Source organism: Cibotium barometz, chromosome 26 (genome assembly GCF_041138505.1).
Source record: "Cibotium barometz isolate CiBa-2024 chromosome 26, ASM4113850v1, whole genome shotgun sequence".
NCBI lineage: Eukaryota > Viridiplantae > Streptophyta > Polypodiopsida > Cyatheales > Cibotiaceae > Cibotium > Cibotium barometz.
The window spans coordinates 17,083,362-17,105,511 of NC_141071.1; positions in this window are offsets into that span (position 1 = coordinate 17,083,362).

The window sequence follows — 22,150 nt, forward strand, 5'->3', positions numbered from 1 at the left end:
GACACTCATCAAAAATAACATCATAACATCATGATTGATGGTGGCTAGTAAGTTGTAGTTGCAGGATCCCAAAGTTCATAGGCCTTGGATATAGAATTATACCCAAGGAAAATGTGCGGCATGGATTTAGAATCCAACTTAGAGTGATGCTCTTTAGTTACATGCACATAAGCCTTGCAACCAAATATTGGGAGATAAGCACAAGAGGGTTTGATGCCCAATAATGCCTCATACGAGTTTTACCTATGGTACAACTGATGTAGGAAATCTATTCCAAATGTGAACTCCAATAGCTGATGCCTCAGCCTATAATTTCTTGGCCAAGCCACTATGCTCAAGTATAGTCCTCGACCCATCTCAATGACAGACTAATTCTTACATCCACAAAAAACCCATTCTAGGATGGAGGATAAGTTGTAGTAAACTAGCATCGCGAATGCAAAGATTCTTCAAATACTTGTCAAACTCATGTGAGAGAAACTCTCCCCCTTTATCAATACACAAAGATTTTGCCTTCTTGGAGTCCCATTGTTTTTCCCACTTTGACTTTCCAATCATGAAATATGGATAAAGATTGATCCTTAGACTGAAGAAAGAAAGCCCAAGTATACTTGGAGTAGTCAGTCGTCGTCAACAATAATCATCATATGTAAGGAGCCTTATTCGAAGATTTTGTAGACATAGGACAACACAAGTCTACGTGAACAAGCTCGAGTGGTTTGGTAGATATGTGCGAGGCCTCCTTAGGGAAAGGTAATCGATGTTGCTTGCCATGGAGAAATGGTTGTGCACACACCAACCGGGGTACTGATGGATGATTAAGCATCAACCAAACCATGTTTATATGCCTATTGCAAATAAAAGAAGCTCAAGGGGCAAAAGCATGCATGCTATAACACAGAATCTGTAGACGTAGAATGCAAGGCCAAAGTAGAGGTGCATAAAATAGGAATAGTACCAGCACCTTTGATGGAAATTGTAAAAGAGTCATCGAGACTGATGTCCCCTGGTTGCTTAGAGAAGGAAGAACACCAATCATGATGATTAGTGTGTGAGAAGTTGTGCTACTATTTATAATCCAAGCATGAAACCTAAAAGAGATGAAAGTTGATGAAAGTCAAAGTGGGGCTATCAATGTAGATAAACAACTGATCACTAGTAGTTGAAGTAGATGTAGACACCTCAAAGCCATATCACCTCAGTTTTTGCAGTAGAACAAACAACACGATATTCTGCCTTTGAGGAGGATAATGCAATAGTGGGTTGCTTTTTACTACTCAAGGAAATAGCACCAGAACCAAGTGTAAACCAATAACATGCAGTCGATTGGTGAGTGTTGATATCACCAATCTAGTGAGAATCAGAACAGCCAACTAACCGATCCCCCTTCCACCAATAGAAGATACCCCGATCAAGAAAATTATTCAAATAGTGCAGGATGCACTGGCAGGTGGGATTTGTGAGGGTCAACTGAAAATGAACTCAAAACACAAACAAAAAAGTAAACATCCAGTCTAGAATGAGTAATCCAAATCAAAGATTTGACAATCTACCTTTATAAAGCATGATCACATGGTGGTGAAGCAAATCTTAGCATTAGGGTCCATCGAAGAAGAGATGGAACCATGCACCTTGAAATGCTATAAAATCTCCTTTGCAATACTTGTGTTGAGAGAGAAAAATACCCTGAGGAGTCTACCAAACTTCAAAACCAAGGAAAAATGAAGAACTCAAGGTTGATCAACTCAAACTCATGGCTAAGATCAGCCACCATGACAAACAAAATCCCACTCTTATGACTTCCTATAAAGATCAAGCCATCCACATACACAATGATAATGACAAATAAGACCATCTTTAACAAATAAGACCGTCTTTAACAAAAATGTAAAGATTGGAACATGAATGTGATCACCAAAGACCAACCACCAATGAACCAATCTTCAGAAAGAAGGTGTCAATGCACTAGTACCAGACACGATGAGCCTACTTGTAAGATTCCTCCCCCAACCCCTTTTTTGATGTCTAGTATCTTCCCCTGTAATCAACCCTCTTCAGAAATATAAAGACCTTGTTTCTATCTGTTTTAGCCTAGAGAGAGAAAAATATTCTAGAGAGAGAATATTCAGATTTTGAATATTTTTGGATAGAAAAATATCTCTTATAATTTAGATGAGTTCCCCTGAAATAGAAATTCAAAAAGAATTTTCCAATGTGCAATTGGAATTAATTGGAAATAGGTATAAAGAACCTTAGTCTAAGGGTCTAGATTTTCAGAAATCTTTAGACTATGGTCCAATTAAGGTTCCTATGGGCCAATAGCATCAATCCATGTGTAGGGAAGAGATAAATCCAAATTTGTAAAAAAGAAGATACCCAAAAATGAGTAAATGCTCACATAAGGTGAAGAGTTGAAAATGTACAAGGTTTATTAGTAAAAAACTATGAGCAATATTAAAAATATGAGATATTTTGGGTATCCAAAAATGAGTAAATTCTCACATAAGATGAAGAGTTGAAAATGTACAAGGTTTATTAGTAAAAAACTATGAGCAATTTTAAAATGATTCCATTATGACACATATGTAAGGAAGGGGAATTCTTTAAAGGAGGTGCATATTTCACATAAGATGAAGAGTTGAAAATGTACAAGGTTTATTAGTAAAAAAAAAACTATGAGCAATATTAAAATGATTCCATTATGACACATATGTAAGGAAGGGGAGTTCTTTAAAGGAGGTGCATATTTCACATGCTTGAATGAGTTTTAAACTCATAAAAATTGAGATATTTCATCTCTCCTCTCTCCTCATTCAAGTCTAGTTCCAAAAAGTTAGCTTAACTGACCTAAAAATGGTCAAATATTGACCAAACTGATTTAGAAAATTCTAGAATCAGTTTGTTTGGTTAGGAGCTCAATTTTTCCTATAAATAGAAGCCTCCCCCTTGTTGAAAAATAGTTAGTGTTTATGCATCGTTACTCTACTCCACCTAAGCCAAGAACTGTGAATTCATTTAATAATTCACTAGTTTTTGGAGCTTCCCTCTTTCTTCAATCCCCAGTAGTGGCTCCATCAACATACTTAACCAATTGATTGGTTGGGGGCCTCTACCGTGAACAAAGAATCAAGCAAGTTGTAAGGTAATTAGTGAATATTGATCTTTCTATAATTTCTCAATGTTTCTCTCTTCTCAACCCCTCTCAAGCTTGAGAAGTTTAATTGGTATGGTTTTTTTTTAAATACTATTGAAGTTTGAATAGTAGTGAAGAGTTACATAAGTTAATAAATGCTATTGAAGTTAATTTTCATTTATGTTTAAATTCTAATGATTTTTATGTAAACTCTCTCTCTCACTCAAGAAATGGTCATACTCATGACCCGTTCTCAATCCAAATCAAGCTTTTCATAAAGCTTTTTCTTAACCCAAGATTAAGCTATGCTTGAGGCCAATTTAATGGCTTTTTTCTATGCTTTTAGTTTATGCATATTGATGATTCAATCCACTATAGATTAATGATCCAATTAGAGATCATTTTAATTATTTCCTTAATGATAAGCTTTATCCCTTAGAAAAAAATTGAGATTTATCAGTCATAGCAGCGGAGCTATGGCAAAATTTTTATAAAAATTATGCTTAAAATAATTTCATTCAAAGCATAAAAAGAGGACTTCCTACCATATTCTAGGAATTATCATCCTAGATTAATTGAAAGAATTTCATTATAATCATGGAGAAATTGAATTTTAATATCATGCATAAAGGATAATTTTTTTATATCAAAAGTGTTACTTTTATCATTTTTAATTTTCATGCATAGAAGTATGCATAAAGGAAAAAAATTTATATCAAAAGTGTTACTTTTATCATTTTTTTTTAATTTTTCATGCATAGAAGTATGCATAAAGGAAAAATTTTATATCAAAAGTGATACTTTTATCATTTTTAATTTTCATGCATAGAAGTATGCATAAAGGATAATTTTTTTATATTAAAAGTGTTATTTTTATCATTTTTAATTTTCATGCATAGAAGGATGCATAAAGGAAAATTTTTTATATCAAAAGTGTTACTTTTATCATTTTTAATTTTCATACATAGAAGTATGCATAAAGGATAATTTTTTTATATCAAAAGTGTTACTTTTATCATATTGGATTTCATGCATAGAGGTATGCATAAAAGTTGAATATTTTATTATAAAAGTGTTACTTTTAGCATAATTGAATTTCATGCATAGAGGTATGCATAAAAGATATGGGAAGTGATAAGATATGATAAGATGCATGTGGATGTGGATGTGGATGTATGAATGTGGATGTGGATGTGGATGTATGAATGTGGATGTATGGATGTGAATGTGGATGTGGATGTGGATGTATGAATGTGGATGTATGGATGTATGAATGTGGATGTATGGATGTGAATGAGGATGTAGATGTGGATGCATGGATGTAAATGTGGATGTGGATGTATGGATGTATGCATGTAGATGTGGATGCATGAATGTGGATGTATGGATGTGAATGAGGATATAGATGTGGATGTATGGATGTGAATGTACATGTAGATAAAGATGTATATATGTGAATGGGAATGTGGATGTGGATGTATGTATGCATGTGGATGTGGATATGGATGTGTATGTATGAATGTGGATATGGGATGTGGATGTATAAATGAGGATGTGAAAATGGAGATAAGCATGTAGATGTGGATGCATGAATGTGGATGTATGGATGTGAATGAGGATATAGATGTGGATGTATGGATGTGAATGTGCATGTAGATATGGATGTATATATGTGAATGGGAATGTGGATGTGGATGTATGTATGCATGTGGATATGGATGTGTATGTATGAATGTGGATATGGGATGTGGATGTATAAATGAGGATGTGAAAATGGAGATAAGCATGTAGATGTGGATGCATGAATGTGGATGTATGGATGTGAATGAGGATATAGATGTGGATGTATGGATGTGAATGTGCATGTAGATATGGATGTATAGATGTGAATGAGAATGTGGATGTGGATGTGGATGTATGTATGTATGTATGTGGATGTGGATGTATGAATGAGGACGTGATAATGAATGTATGCATGTGGATGTGGATGTGGATATGGATGTGTATGTATGAATGCGGATATGGATGTGGATATGGATGTGTATGTATGAATGTGGATATGAGATGTGGATGTATAAATGAGGATGTGAAAATGGAGATAAGCATGTAGATGTGGATGTATGGATGTGAATGTGGATGTGGATGTGGATGTATGGATGTGGATATGGATGTGAATATATGATATGTGATGTGAAGGAATCTGAAGTGAAGAGATGGAAAATGATATGATTGGATGAGTACACATATAAATGAAATGTGGAATAAGTAATGTGGATTGCATGAGGGATAATGTGGAAAAATGAGAGTTAAGCTTTTCATAAAGCTTTTCCTTAACCCAAGATTAAGCTATGCTTGAGGCCAATTTAATGGCTTTTTTCTATGCTTTTAGTTTATGCATATTGATGATTCAATCCACTATAGATTAATGATCCAATTAGAGATCATTTTAATTATTTCCTTAATGATAAGCTTTATCCCTTAGAAAAAGAGTTGTCCTCTACCTTGCGAGATGAGGACATCTCGCACTTTTCAAGTGGGGTAGAATGTAAGATTCTCCCCCAGCCTTAGAGGTATACAGGAGTAAGAATCTCCCTTTCTGATCTTATAATTATTCTCTCTCTAAAATAAAAGAAAGATTCTGTTTAAAAAAGGAAGAACCTTTTTCCTGAATACTTCTCAAGAGTACCACCTGTTTTAAGATTCAGAACAATGAGTTCAGAAGGAGAATCGATGTTTTGGATATCAAGGTTTTGGTCTTCATTCGAGTACGGCCCAAAAGAAGTTCTTTATCTCTTGGGAAGAAGTTATCTCCCAGATATTGTGGACCAAAGAAAGTAGGTGATTTAGCTTACGAGCTTCTTTTATCTCCTCATCTCAAAGTTTGAATGCCTTCTATAGAAAAATGTGCCAAACCCAAATCATGGAAAGACGGTAAAACTTCAGTGGCAAGTTACCGTTGGCTTCTAAGTTACGCTAGCTCCTTCCTTTATATAAGTCGTAACTTTTACTTGTCGTTCATAGTAATCTTACTTCCATCGATCTCCTTTCTTTCTTAATCTCCTTCATGGCTTGGCAACAAGAATTAGTTTTATCCATGATGATTTCTCACCTTCAAGACGCAAGGGAGTCTGTGAAGAAAGATTTTATAGAGCAGTATGAGCGCTCACTTTTTCCTCACTTGGGAACTTCTGTAGCGCAGACAAAATGGCGGACCTATCAAGACATAACTAGGGTAACACCCTGGGGTCAGCAGCACTTTCGTAACAATGTCCGCTTGGCCATGGTTATTGAAGCTTTGGGTTTGGGTCCCCGATACTACTGCGTCGTGAGATCAAGGCATCCTGGGTTTTCTGAGCGGGTCTTCTTACTGGCGTGTTTTCTTCCTCATGAGAAGATATGCCTTTACCCCGTTTTTGGCTTGCCTCTCAGAGGTCCTTTTCTTAGAACACCTCATACCACTGAGATAGGCGCAGCAATAACCCACAGAATCATTCCCATAGATGAGTTACCTTATACTTGTGCAGCTTGTGAGGACTGCTTTTGTGACCATATGATGGACGGGCTTATGGAAGTGTAAAGAGTTCCTCTATCTTTACTGTATAAGTTCCGAGAATGAATAAAGTTTAAATCTTGTTCGTATTTTGAATCTTTCTCTCTTTAAGAAAATCCTTAAATGGAATTTATGTATAAATAAATGTGTAGAGAAATCTTATATCAAATAAAAGAATTCTCTTTAAAAAAAAAGAAAAAAGAAAGATATGAAATGTGATAAGATGTGATAAGAGGTGTATGAGATGTGATAAGAATTGATAAGATGCATATGGAAAGTGATAGGATGTGATAAGAGGTGTGATAAGAGGTGATAAGATGCTTATGAAATAAGTTAGGATGTGATAAGATGAATTAAGATGTGTATGGGGGGATGAGGTAAGAAGTGTATGTGATAGGATAAGATATAGAATCATCAATATGCATAAACTAAAAGCATAGAAAAAAGCCATTAATTTGGCCTCAAGCATAGCTTAATCTTGGATTAAGGAAAAGCTTTATGAAAAGCTTGATTTGGATTGAGAATGGGTCATGAGTATGACCATTTCTTGAGTGAGAGAGAGAAATTACATAAAAACCATTAGAATTTAAACATAAATAAAAATTAACTTCAATAGCATTTATTAAATTATGTAACTCTTCACTACTATTCAAACTTCAATAGCATTTAAAAAAAAACCATACCAATTAAACTTCTCAAGCTTGAGAGGGGTTGAGAGATGTATGGATGTGGATATGGATGTGAATATATGATATGTGATGTGAAGGAATCTGAAGTGAAGAGATGGAAAAGGAGGTGATTGGATGAGTACACATATACATGGAATGTGGAATAAGTAATGTGGATTAATGAGGGATAATGTGGAAAAATGAGAGTTAATATAGAAACTGTATTTGTAAACTGTTTATAAATGCTGTTTGTAAATGGCTGTTTTATGTCAAGAATGCTGGGGAAGCATTTTGACCGTCTTGTGATTAAGGTCGTGGAGACCTAACTGATAAAGTTGCAACTGCTGACGGAGAGTCAATGGAGGACGTCTCGCGTAGCAAGATCAACCAACAGATCCATATAAAAGAGCCATGGACTCATCCGTTGAGGACCAGCAAGGTCAGTCAACCAGATCCATGCACGGTTTCACAAAACAACTCTTACTCCTTGTTCCAATATCTTCCTCGACGCACGCGTGGGTATCCTAGGCGACCCAGAGCCCGAGCACCGTATGGTCAGCACCCTCTAGGATCCTTCGCAGGTGACCTAGCGCTTCACTCATAGGCCGCTTCCTTGGTCCCTCATCCACCGTACCGGAAGCTCACCATTTTAATCGAACCGAGGCTGGTCAAGACCTCGGTCGACCTTGCTACGCGAGACGTCCTCCATTGACTCTCCGTCAGCAGTTGTAACTTTATCAGTTAGGTCTCCACGACCTTAATCACAAGACGGTCAAAATGCTTCCCCAGCATTCTTGACATAAAACAGCCATTTACAAACAGCATTTACAAACAGTTTACAAATACAGTTTCTATATTAACTCTCATTTTTCCACATTATCCCTCATTAATCCACATTACTTATTCCACATTCCATGTATATGTGTACTCATCCAATCACCTCCTTTTCCATCTCTTCACTTCAGATTCCTTCACATCACATATCATATATTCACATCCATATCCACATCCATACATCCACATCCACATCCACATTCACATCCATACATCCACATCTACATGCTTATCTCCATTTTCACATCCTCATTTATACATCCACATCCCATATCCACATTCATACATACACATCCATATATCCACATCTACATCCACATACATACATACATCCACATCCACATTCCACATTCACATCTATACATCCACATCTACATTCACATTCACATACATCCACATCCACATTCCCATACATCCACATCTATACATCCACATTCCACATTCACATCTACATTCACATTCACATACATGCATCCACATCTACATGCTTACCTCCATTTTCACATCCTCATTTATACATCCACATCCCATATCCACATTCATACATACACATCCATACATCCACATCTACATCCACATACATACATACATCCACATCCACATTCCACATTCACATCCATACATCCACATCTACATTCACATTCACATACATCCACATCCACATTCCCATACATCCACATCTATACATTCACATTCCACATTCACATCTACATCCATATCTACATCCACATTTACATCTATGCATATACATCTTCATGCATATATCCATTTTCATGTTCATACATCCACACTCCCATCTCCATATCCACACATCCACATACATACATCCATTTTCACATTCCCATTTATATAACCCCATATACTTTTACATCTAATCTTTTACATCACATCCATTCTCGCCCTATCACAACCCATATATATCTTATCCTATCACATACACTTCTTACCTCATTCCCCCATACACATCTTAATTCATCTTATCACATCCTAACTTATTTCATAAGCATCTTATCACCTCTTATCACACCTCTTATCACATCCTATCACTTTCCATACGCATCTTATCAATTCTTATCACATCTCATACACCTCTTATCACATCTTATCACATTTCATATCTTTCTTTTTTTTTTTTAAAGAGAATTCTTTTATTTGATATAAGATTTCTCTACACATTTATTTATATATAAATTCCATTTAAGGAGACTAACACTTTCGAAATTAAAATCAATCTTTTATGCATCTTCTTATGCATGATTTCAATTTGGTAGGGAATTATACTTTTAGAATAAAAGAATTTCTCTTATGCATCTAAGTTAAGCATAAAATCCATTTATGAGAAAAATCATACTTTTAGTATAAAAAGAATATCTTTTATGCATACCTATATGCATGAAATCCAATATGATAAAAGTAACACTTTTGATATAAAATTTTTTCCTTTATGCATACTTCTATGCATGAAAATTAAAAATGATAAAAGTAACACTTTTGATATAAAAATTTTCCTTTATGCATACTTCTATGCATGAAAATTAAAAATGATAAAAGTAACACTTTTGATATAAAAATTTTCTTTTATGCATACTTTTATGTATGAAATAAAAATGATAAAAGTAACACTTTTGATATAAAAATTTATCCATTATGCATACTTCTATGCATGAAAATAAAAATGGTAAAAATAACACTTTTGATATAAAAATTTATCCTTTATGCATAATATTAAAATTCAATTTCTCCATGATTATAATTAAATTCTTTCAATTAATCTAGGATGATGATTCCTAGAATATGGTAGGAAGTCCTCTTTTTATGCTTTGAATGAAAATTTTTTATGCATAATTTTTATAAAAATTTTGCCATAGCTCCGCTGCTATGACTGATAAATCTCAATTTTTCTAAGGGATAAAGCTTATCATTAAGGAAATAATTAAAATGATTCTCTAATTGGATCCTTAATCCATAATGGATTGAATCATCAATATACATAAATTAAAAGCATAAGAAAAAGCCATTAATTTGGCCTCAAGCATAGCTTTATCTTGGGTTAAGGAAAAGCTTTATGAAAAGCTTGATTTGGATTGAGAATGGGTCATGAGTATGACCATTTCTTGAGTGAGAGAGAGAATTTACATAAGAATCATTAGAATTTAAACATAAATGAAAATTAACTTCAATAGCATTTATTAAATTATGTAACTCTTCACTACTATTCAAACTTCAATAGCATTTAAAAAAAACCATACCAATTAAACTTCTCAAGCTTGAGAGGGGTTGAGAAGAGAGAAACATTGAGAAATTATAGAAAGATGAATATTCACTAATTACCTTACAACTTGCTTGATTCTTTGTTCACGGTAGAGGCCCCCAACCAATCAATTGGTTAAGTATGTTGATGGAGCCACTAATGGGGATTGAAGAAAGAGGGAAGCTCCAAAAACTAGTGAATTATTAAATGAATTCACAGTTCTTGGCTTAGGTGGAGTAGAGTAACGATGCATAATCACTATATATTTTTCAACAAGGGTGAGGCTTCTATTTATAGGAAAAATTGAGCTCCTAACCAAACAAACTGATTCTAGAATTTTCTAAATCAGTTTGGTCAATATTTGACCATTTTTAGGTCAGTTAAGCTAACTTTTTGGAACTAGACTTGAATGAGGAGAGAGGAGAGATGAAATATCTCAATTTTTATGAGTTTAAAACTCATTCAAGCATGTGAAATATGCACCTCCTTTAAAGAACTCCCCTTCCTTACATATGTCATATTTTTAATATTGTTCATAGTTTTTTTATTAATAAACCTTGTACATTTTCAACTCTTCATCTTATGTGAAATATGCACCTCTTTTAAAGAACTCCTCTTCCTTACATATGTCATACTTTTAATATTGCTCATAATTTTTTACTAATAAACCTTGTACATTTTCAACTCTTCATCTTATGTGAAATATGCACCTCCTTTAAAGAACTCCTCTTCCTTACATATGTCATACTTTTAATATTGCTCATAGTTTTTTTACTAATAAACCTTGTACATTTTCAACTCTTCACCTCATGTGGAAATTGAATTTTAATATTATGCATAAAGGATAAATTTTTATATCAAAAGTGTTATTTTTACCATTTTTATTTTCATGCATAGAAGTATGCATAATGGATAAATTTTTATATCAAAAGTGTTACTTTTATCATTTTTATTTCATACACAAAAGTATGCATAAAAGAAAATTTTTATATCAAAAGTGTTACTTTTATCATTTTTAATTTTCATGCATAGAAGTATGCATAAAGGAAAATTTTTATATCAAAAGTGTTACTTTTATCATTTTTAATTTTCATGCATAGAAGTATGCATAAAGGAAAAATTTTTATATCAAAAGTGTTACTTTTATCATATTGGATTTCATGCATATAGGTATGCATAAAAGATATTCTTTTTATACTAAAAGTATGATTTTTCTCATAAATGGATTTTATGCTTAACTTAGATGCATAAGAGAAATTCTTTTATTCTAAAAGTATAATTCCCTACCAAATTGAAATCATGCATAAGAAGATGCATAAAAGATTGATTTTAATTTCGAAAGTGTTAGTCTCCTTAAATGGAATTTATGTATAAATAAATGTGTAGAGAAATCTTATATCAACTGTGGGATCCCTGTTCCCACCGCGCAACGGATTCGGGGTACTAGCAGCGGAAGTAGCACTTCTTGCGCGAGGCAGGGTCCCACACTCGGGGCCTCGTCCACGGATATCCGGACAAAAGACTAATCCGTCGGTTTTTCCAAAACCAGACCCGGAAAAACTTCCCTTATCCGGAAAGCACGGGCGATTCCACCAGGATAATTTTTACTCTAACGTAGTCAAAACTCTTACTGATCAAACAGATCCGACTGCATCTATAAAGATACTTGGTCAGATCAAGGAAGAAACTTGCACTTGGATCATTGGGATCAACGCTTTTTTCCCCACCAAGGAGGCACAGCCGTTGATTCCTATCCATAGAACAATTACTATCCGGGATTTACTTTATCTATCGTAATAACAGAAATTGAGTCTCGATTTACGGATCCATCAGTCCAGCCTAACCCCATCCGATCCCATGGGTTAGCCAACCGCCCAACCACTGTAGTGATGGGATCCAATTTGGAATTTGGTTAGGTTTTGTCCCAGGTACCAAGGAAAAGAGTTCCAAGGCCCCCTAGCTGGAATTTCATGCAAACATAAAACTAGCCACACCACTTACACACCCAATATGAAAATTGCCTTTTTCTTAGCATCAGCTAACTTTAAAACAATCCTTTAATGAAACCATAGTACCACTGATCACAATCTCCCAAATTATCCAGTTGATTCATAATTTCCCATCATTCCTTCATCAGAGTATCTATGGCATCATTGGCAACTAGAACGCTCACCACCTGTCCACACAGGGGCCGTTTCAATAGTTCCTAGCCCATAATACTCAACAATATAATCACTTATCAAGATGGACTCTCGTTGAAGATCAGCAAGATCAACCAACAGATCCATATAAAAGAGCCATGGACTCATCCGTTGAGGACCAGCAAGGTCAGTCAACCAGATCCATGCCCGGTTCCAAAAAACAACTCTTACTCCTTGTTCCAATATCTTCCTCGACGCACGCGTGGGTATCCTGGGCGACCCAGAGCCCGAGCACCGTATGGTCAGCACCCTCTAGGATCCTTCGCAGGTGACCTAGCGCTTCACTCATAGGCCGCTTCCTTGGTCCCTTATCCACCGTACCGGAAGCTCACCATTTTAATCGAACCGAGGCTGGTCAAGACCTCGGCCGACCTTGCTACGCGAGACGTCCTCCATTGACTCTCCGTCAACAGTTGCAACTTTATCAGTTAGGTCTCCACGACCTTAATCACAAGATGGTCAAAATGCTTTCCCAGCATTCTTGACATAAAACAGCCATTTATAAACAGCATTTACAAACAGTTTACAAATACAATTTCTATATTAACTCTCATTTTTCCACATTATCCCTCATGCAATCCACATTACTTATTCCACATTTCATTTATATGTGTACTCATCCAATCATATCATTTTCCATCTCTTCACTTCAGATTCCTTCACATCACATATCATATATTCACATCCATATCCACATCCATACATCCACATCCACATCCACATTCACATCCATACATCCACATCTACATGCTTATCTCCATTTTCACATCCTCATTTATACATCCACATCCCATATCCACATTCATACATACACATCCATATCCACATCCATATCCGCATTCATACATACACATCCATATCCACATCCACATGCATACATTCATTATCACGTCCTCATTCATACATCCACATCCACATACATACATACATACATCCATATCCACATCCACATTCTCATTCACATCTATACATCCATATCTACATGCACATTCACATCCATACATCCACATCTATATCCTCATTCACATCCATACATCCACATTCATGCATCCACATCTACATGCTTATCTCCATTTTCACATCCTCATTTATACATCCACATCCCATATCCACATTCATACATACACATCCATATCCACATCCACATGCATACATACATCCACATCCACATTCCCATTCACATATATACATCCATATCTACATGCACATTCACATCCATACATCCACATCTATATCCTCATTCACATCCATACATCCACATTCATGCATCCACATCTACATGCTTTTCTCCATTTTCACATCCTCATTTATACATCCACATCCCATATCCACATTCATACATACACATCCATATCCACATCCACATGCATACATACATCCACATCCACATTCCCATTCACATATATACATCTTTATCTACATGTACATTCACATCCATACATCCACATCTATATCCTCATTCACATCCATATATCCACATTCATGCATCCACATCTACATGCATACATCCATACATCCACATCCACATTTACATCCATGCATCCACATCTACATCCTCATTCACATCCATACATCCACATTCATACATCCATACATCCACATTCATACATCCACATCCACATCCACATTCACATCCATACATCCACATTCATACATCCACATCCACATCCACATGCATCTTATCATATCTTATCACTTCCCATATCTTTTATGCATACCTCTATGCATGAAATTCAATTATGCTAAAAGTAACACTTTTATAATAAAATATTCAACTTTTATGCATACCTCTATGCATGAAATCCAATATGATAAAAGTAACACTTTTGATATAAAAAAATTATCCTTTATGCATACTTCTATGTATGAAAATTAAAAATGATAAAAGTAACACTTTTGATATAAAAAATTTTCCTTTATGCATCCTTCTATGCATGAAAATTAAAAATGATAAAAATAACACTTTTAATATAAAAAAATTATCCTTTATGCATACTTCTATGCATGAAAATTAAAAATGATAAAAGTATCACTTTTGATATAAAATTTTTCCTTTATGCATACTTCTATGCATGAAAAATTAAAAAAAATGATAAAAGTAACACTTTTGATATAAAATTTTTTCCTTTATGCATACTTCTATGCATGAAAATTAAAAATGATAAAAGTAACACTTTTGATATAAAAAAATTATCCTTTATGCATGATATTAAAATTCAATTTCTCCATGATTATAATGAAATTCTTTCAATTAATCTAGGATGATAATTCCTAGAATATGGTAGGAAGTCCTCTTTTTATGCTTTGAATGAAATTATTTTATGCATAATTTTTATAAAAATTTTGCCATAGCTCCGCTGCTATGACTGATAAATCTCAATTTTTTTCTAAGGGATAAAGCTTATCATTAAGGAAATAATTAAAATGATCTCTAATTGGATCATTAATCTATAGTGGATTGAATCATCAATATGCATAAACTAAAAGCATAGAAAAAAGCCATTAAATTGGCCTCAAGCATAGCTTAATCTTGGGTTAAGGAAAAGCTTTATGAAAAGTTTGATTTGGATTGAGAACGGGTCATGAGTATGACCATTTCTTGAGTGAGAGAGAGAGTTTACATAAAAATCATTAGAATTTAAACATAAATGAAAATTAACTTCAATAGCATTTATTAACTTATGTAACTCTTCACTACTATTCAAACTTCAATAGTATTTTAAAAAAAACCATACCAATTAAACTTCTCAAGCTTGAGAGGGGTTGAGAAGAGAGAAACATTGAGAAATTATAGAAAGATCAATATTCACTAATTACCTTACAACTTGCTTGATTCTTTGTTCACGGTCAAGGCCCCCAACCAATCAATTGGTTAAGTATGTTGATGGAGCCACTAATGGGGATTGAAGAAAGAGGGAAGCTCCAAAAACTAGTGAATTATTAAATGAATTCACAGTTCTTGGCTTAGGTGGAGTAGAGTAACGATGCATAAACACTAACTATTTTTCAACAAGGGGGAGGCTTCTATTTATAGGAAAAATTGAGCTCCTAACCAAACAAACTGATTCTAGAATTTTCTAAATCAGTTTGGTCAATATTTGACCATTTTTAGGTCAGTTAAGCTAACTTTTTGGAACTAGACTTGAATGAGGAGAGAGGAGAGATGAAATATCTCAATTTTTATGAGTTTAAAACTCATTCAAGCATGTGAAATATGCACCTCCTTTAAAGAACTCCCCTTCCTTACATATGTGTCATAATGGAATCATTTTAATATTACTCATAGTTTTTTTTTTACTAATAAACCTTGTACATTTTCAACTCTTCATCTTATGTGAAATATGCACCTCCTTTAAAGAATTCCCCTTCCTTACATATGTGTCATAATGGAATCATTTTAAAATTGCTCATAGTTTTTTACTAATAAACCTTGTACATTTTCAACTCTTCATCTTATGTGAGCATTTACTCATTTTTGGATACCCAAAATATCTCATATTTTTAATATTGCTCATAGTTTTTTACTAATAAACCTTGTACATTTTCAACTCTTCACCTTATGTGAGCATTTACTCATTTTTGGGTATCTTTTTTTTTACAAATTTGGATTTATCTCTTCCCTACACATGGATTGATGCTATTGGCCCATAGGAACCTTAATTGGACCATAGTCTAAAGATTTCTGAAAATCTAGACCCTTAGACTAAGGTTCTTTATACCTATTTCCAATTAATTCCAATTGCACATTGGAAAATTCTTTTTGAATTTCTATTTCAGGGGAACTCATCTGAATTATAAGAGATATTTTTCTATCCAAAAATATTCAAAATCTGAATATTCTCTCTCTAGAATATTTTTCTCTCTCTAGGCTAAAACAGATAGAAACAAGGTCTTTATATTTCTGAAGAGGGTTGATTACAGGGGAAGATACTAGACATCAAAAAAGGGGTTGGGGGAGGAATCTTACATTCTACCCCACTTAAAAAACGCGAGATGTCCTCATCTCGCAACTTGTGATAATTTCGCAAGATTCACGAATATGAGACTTAGAGAAAAATTTTAATCAAGATTAACCACCAAGAAACGTCTTAAAGAGAGCAAGATTCAAAATAAGAACAAGATTTAAACTTTATTCATTCTCGGAACTTATACAGTAAAGATAGAAGAACTCTTTACACTTCCATAAGCCCGTCCATCATATGATCACAAAAGCAGTCCTCACAAGCTGCACAAGTATAAGGTAACTCATCTATGGGAATGATTCTGTGGGTTATTGCTGCGCCTATCTCAGTGGTATGAGGTGTTCTAACAAAAGGACCTCTGAGAGGCAAGCCAAAAACGGGGTAAAGGCATATCTTCTCATGAGGAAGAAAACACGCCAGTAAGAAGACCCGCTCAGAAAACCCAGGATGCCTTGATCTCATGACGCAGTAGTATCGGGGACCCAAACCCAAAGCTTCAATAACCATGGCCAAGCGGACATTGTTACAAAAGTGCTGCTGACCCCAGGGTGTTACCCTAGTTATGTCTTGATAGGTCCGCCATTTGGTCTGCGCTACAGAAGTTCCTAGGTGAGGAAAAAGTGAGCGCTCATACTGTTCTATAAAATCCTTCTTCACAGACTCACTTGCGTCTTGAAGGTGAGGAATCATTATGGATAAAACTAATTCCTGTTGCCAAGCCATGAAGGAAATTAAGAAAGAAGGAAGATCGATGGAAGTAAGATTACTGTGAGCGACAAGTAAAAGTTACGACTTATATAAAGGAAGGAGCTAGCGTAACTTAGAAGCCAACGGTAACTTGCCACTGAAGTTTTACCGTCTTTCCATGATTTGGGTTTGTCACATTTTTCTATAGAAGGCATTAAGAATTTTGAGATGAAGAGATAAAAGAAGCTTGTAGGCTAAGTCACCTACTTTCTTTGAATTCAGATATAAGGCTCACAATATCTGGGGGATAACTTCATATACTCCCCAAGAGATAAAGAACTTCTTTTGGGCCGTACTCGAATGAAGACCAAAACCTTGATATCCAAAACATCGATTCTCACTTCTGAACTCATTGTTCTGAATCCTTAAAACAGGTGGGACTCTTGAGAAGTATTCTAGGAAAAGGGTCTTCCTTTGTTAAACAGAACTTTCTTTTATTTTAGAGAGGGAATAATTATAAGATCAGAAAGGGAGATTCTTACTCCTGTATACCTCGAAGGCTGGGGAGGAATCTTACATTCTACCCCACTTAAAAAGTGCGAGATGTCCTCATCTCGCAAGGTAGAGGACAACTCTTCACTACTATTCAAACTTAAGAAAAAGAGTTGTCCTCTACCTTGCGAGATGAGGACATCTCGCACTTTTCAAGTGGGGTAGAATGTAAGATTCTCCCCCAGCCTTAGAGGTATACAGGAGTAAGAATCTCCCTTTCTGATCTTATAATTATTCTCTCTCTAAAATAAAAGAAAGATTCTGTTTAAAAAAGGAAGAACCTTTTTCCTGAATACTTCTCAAGAGTCCCACCTGTTTTAAGATTCAGAACAATGAGTTCAGAAGGAGAATCGATGTTTTGGATATCAAGGTTTTGGTCTTCATTCGAGTACGGCCCAAAAGAAGTTCTTTATCTCTTGGGAAGAAGTTATCTCCCAGATATTGTGGACCAAAGAAAGTAGGTGATTTAGCTTACGAGCTTCTTTTATCTCCTCATCTCAAAGTTTGAATGCCTTCTATAGAAAAATGTGCCAAACCCAAATCATGGAAAGACGGTAAAACTTCAGTGGCAAGTTACCGTTGGCTTCTAAGTTACGCTAGCTCCTTCCTTTATATAAGTCGTAACTTTTACTTGTCGTTCACAGTAATCTTACTTCCATCGATCTCCTTTCTTTCTTAATCTCCTTCATGGCTTGGCAACAAGAATTAGTTTTATCCATGATGATTTCTCACCTTCAAGACGCAAGGGAGTCTGTGAAGAAAGATTTTATAGAGCAGTATGAGCGCTCACTTTTCCCTCACTTGGGAACTTCTGTAGCGCAGACAAAATGGCGGACCTATCAAGACATAACTAGGGTAACACCCTGGGGTCAGCAGCACTTTCGTAACAATGTCCGCTTGGCCATGGTTATTGAAGCTTTGGGTTTGGGTCCCCGATACTACTGCGTCGTGAGATCAAGGCATCTTGGGTTTTCTGAGCGGGTCTTCTTACTGGCGTGTTTTCTTCCTCATGAGAAGATATGCCTTTACCCCGTTTTTGGCTTGCCTCTCAGAGGTCCTTTTCTTAGAACACCTCATACCACTGAGATAGGTGCAGCAATAACCCACAGAATCATTCCCATAGATGAGTTACCTTATACTTGTGCAGCTTGTGAGGACTGCTTTTGTGACCATATGATGGACGGGCTTATGGAAGTGTAAAGAGTTCCTCTATCTTTACTGTATAAGTTCCGAGAATGAATAAAGTTTAAATCTTGTTCGTATTTTGAATCTTGCTCTCTTTAAGACTTATCTTGGTGGTTAATCTTGATTAAAATTTTTCTCTAAGTCTCATATTCGTGCATCTTGCGAAATTATCCCAGTTTGCGAGATGAGGACATCTCGCATTTTTTTAAGTGGGGTAGAATGTAAGATTCCTCCCCCACCCCCTTTTTGATGTCTAGTATCTTTCCCTGTAATCAATCCCTCTTCAGAAATATAAAGACCTTGTTTCTATCTGTTTTAGCCTAGAGAGAGAAAAATATTCTAGAGAGAGAATATTCAGATTTTGAATATTTTTGGATAGAAAAATATCTCTTCTAATTCAGATGAGTTCCCCTGAAACAGAAATTCAAAAAGAATTTTCCAATGTGCAATTGGAATTAATTGAAAATAGCTATAAAGAACCTTAGCCTAAGGGTCTAGATTTTCAGAAATCTTTAGACTATGGTCCAATTAAGGTTCCTATGGACCAATAGCATCAATCCATGTGTAGGGAGGAGATAAATCCAACTTGTAAAAAGAAAATACCCAAAAATGAGTAAATGCTCACATGAGGTGAAGAGTTGAAAATGTACAAGGTTTATTAGTAAAAAAACTATGAGCAATATTAAAAGTATGACATATGTAAGGAAGAGGAGTTCTTTAAAGGAGGTGCATATTTCACATAAGATGAAGAGTTGAAAATGTACAAGGTTTATTAGTAAAAAATTATGAGCAATATTAAAAGTATGACATATGTAAGGAAGAGGAGTTCTTTAAAAGAGGTGCATATTTCACATAAGATGAAGAGTTGAAAATGTACAAGGTTTATTAATAAAAAAACTATGAGCAATATTAAAAATATGACATATGTAAGGAAGGGGAGTTCTTTAAAGGAGGTGCATATTTCACATGCTTGAATGAGTTTTAAACTCATAAAAATTGAGATATTTCATCTCTCCTCTCTCCTCATTCAAGTCTAGTTCCAAAAAGTTAGCTTAACTGACCTAAAAATGGTCAAATATTGACCAAACTGATTTAGAAAATTCTAGAATCAGTTTGTTTGGTTAGGAGCTCAATTTTTCCTATAAATAGAAGCCTCACCCTTGTTGAAAAATATATAGTGATTATGCATCGTTACTCTACTCCACCTAAGCCAAGAACTGTGAATTCATTTAATAATTCACTAGTTTTTGGAGCTTCCCTCTTTCTTCAATCCCCATTAGTGGCTCCATCAACATACTTAACCAATTGATTGGTTGGGGGCCTCTACCGTGAACAAAGAATCAAGCAAGTTGTAAGGTAATTAGTGAATATTCATCTTTCTATAATTTCTCAATGTTTCTCTCTTCTCAACCCCTCTCAAGCTTGAGAAGTTTAATTGGTATGGTTTTTTTTTAAATGCTATTGAAGTTTGAATAGTAGTGAAGAGTTACATAATTTAATAAATGCTATTGAAGTTAATTTTCATTTATGTTTAAATTCTAATGATTCTTATGTAAATTCTCTCTCTCACTCAAGAAATGGTCATACTCATGACCCATTCTCAATCCAAATCAAGCTTTTCATAAAGCTTTTCCTTAACCCAAGATAAAGCTATGCTTGAGGCCAAATTAATGGCTTTTTCTTATGCTTTTAATTTATGTATATTGATGATTCAATCCATTATGGATTAAGGATCCAATTAGAGAATCATTTTAATTATTTCCTTAATGATAAGCTTTATCCCTTAGAAAAATTGAGATTTATCAGTCATAGCAGCGGAGCTATGGCAAAATTTTTATAAAAATTATGCATAAAAAATTTTCATTCAAAGCATAAAAAGAGGACTTCCTACCATATTCTAGGAACCATCATCCTAGATTAATTGAAAGAATTTCATTATAATCATGGAGAAATTAAATTTTAATATTATGCATAAAGGATAAATTTTTATATCAAAAGTGTTATTTTTACCATTTTTATTTTCATGCATAGAAGTATGCATAATGGATAAATTTTTATATCAAAAGTGTTACTTTTATCATTTTTATTTCATACATAAAAGTATGCATAAAAGAAAATTTTTATATCAAAAGTGTTACTTTTATCATTTTTAATTTTCATGCATAGAAGTATGCATAAAGGAAAATTTTTATATCAAAAGTGTTACTTTTATCATTTTTAATTTTCATGCATAGAAGTATGCATAAAGGAAAAAATTTTATATCAAAAGTGTTACTTTTATCATATTGGATTTCATGCATATAGGTATGCATAAAAGATATTCTTTTTATACTAAAAGTATGATTTTTCTCATAAATGGATTTTATGCTTAACTTAGATGCATAAGAGAAATTCTTTTATTCTAAAAGTATATTTCCCTACCAAATTGAAATCATGCATAAGAAGATGCATAAAAGATTGATTTTAATTTCGAAAGTGTTAGTCTCCTTAAATGGAATTTATGTATAAATAAATGTGTAGAGAAATCTTATATCAAATAAAAGAATTCTCTTTAAAAAAAAAAAAAAGATATGAAATGTGATAAGATGTGATAAGAGGTGTATGAGATGTGATAAGAATTGATAAGATGCGTATGGAAAGTGATAGGATGTGATAAGAGGTGTGATAAGAGGTGATAAGATGCTTATGAAATAAGTTAGGATGTGATAAGATGAATTAAGATGTGTATGGGGGAATGAGGTAAGAAGTGTATGTGATAGGATAAGATATATATGGGTTGTGATAGGGCGAGAATGGATGTGATGTAAAAGATTAGATGTGAAAGTATATGGGGTTATATAAATGGGAATGTGAAAATGGATGTATGTATGTGGATGTGTGGATATGGAGATGGGAGTGTGGATGTATGAACATGAAAATGGATATATGCATGAAGATGTATATGCATAGATGTAAATGTGGATGTAGATGTGGATGTAGATGTGAATGTGGAATGTGGATGTATAGATGTGGATGTATGGGAATGTGGATGTGGATGTATGTGAATGTGAATGTAGATGTGGATGTATAGATGTGAATGTGGAATGTGGATGTGGATGTATGTATGTATGTGGATGTAGATGTGGAT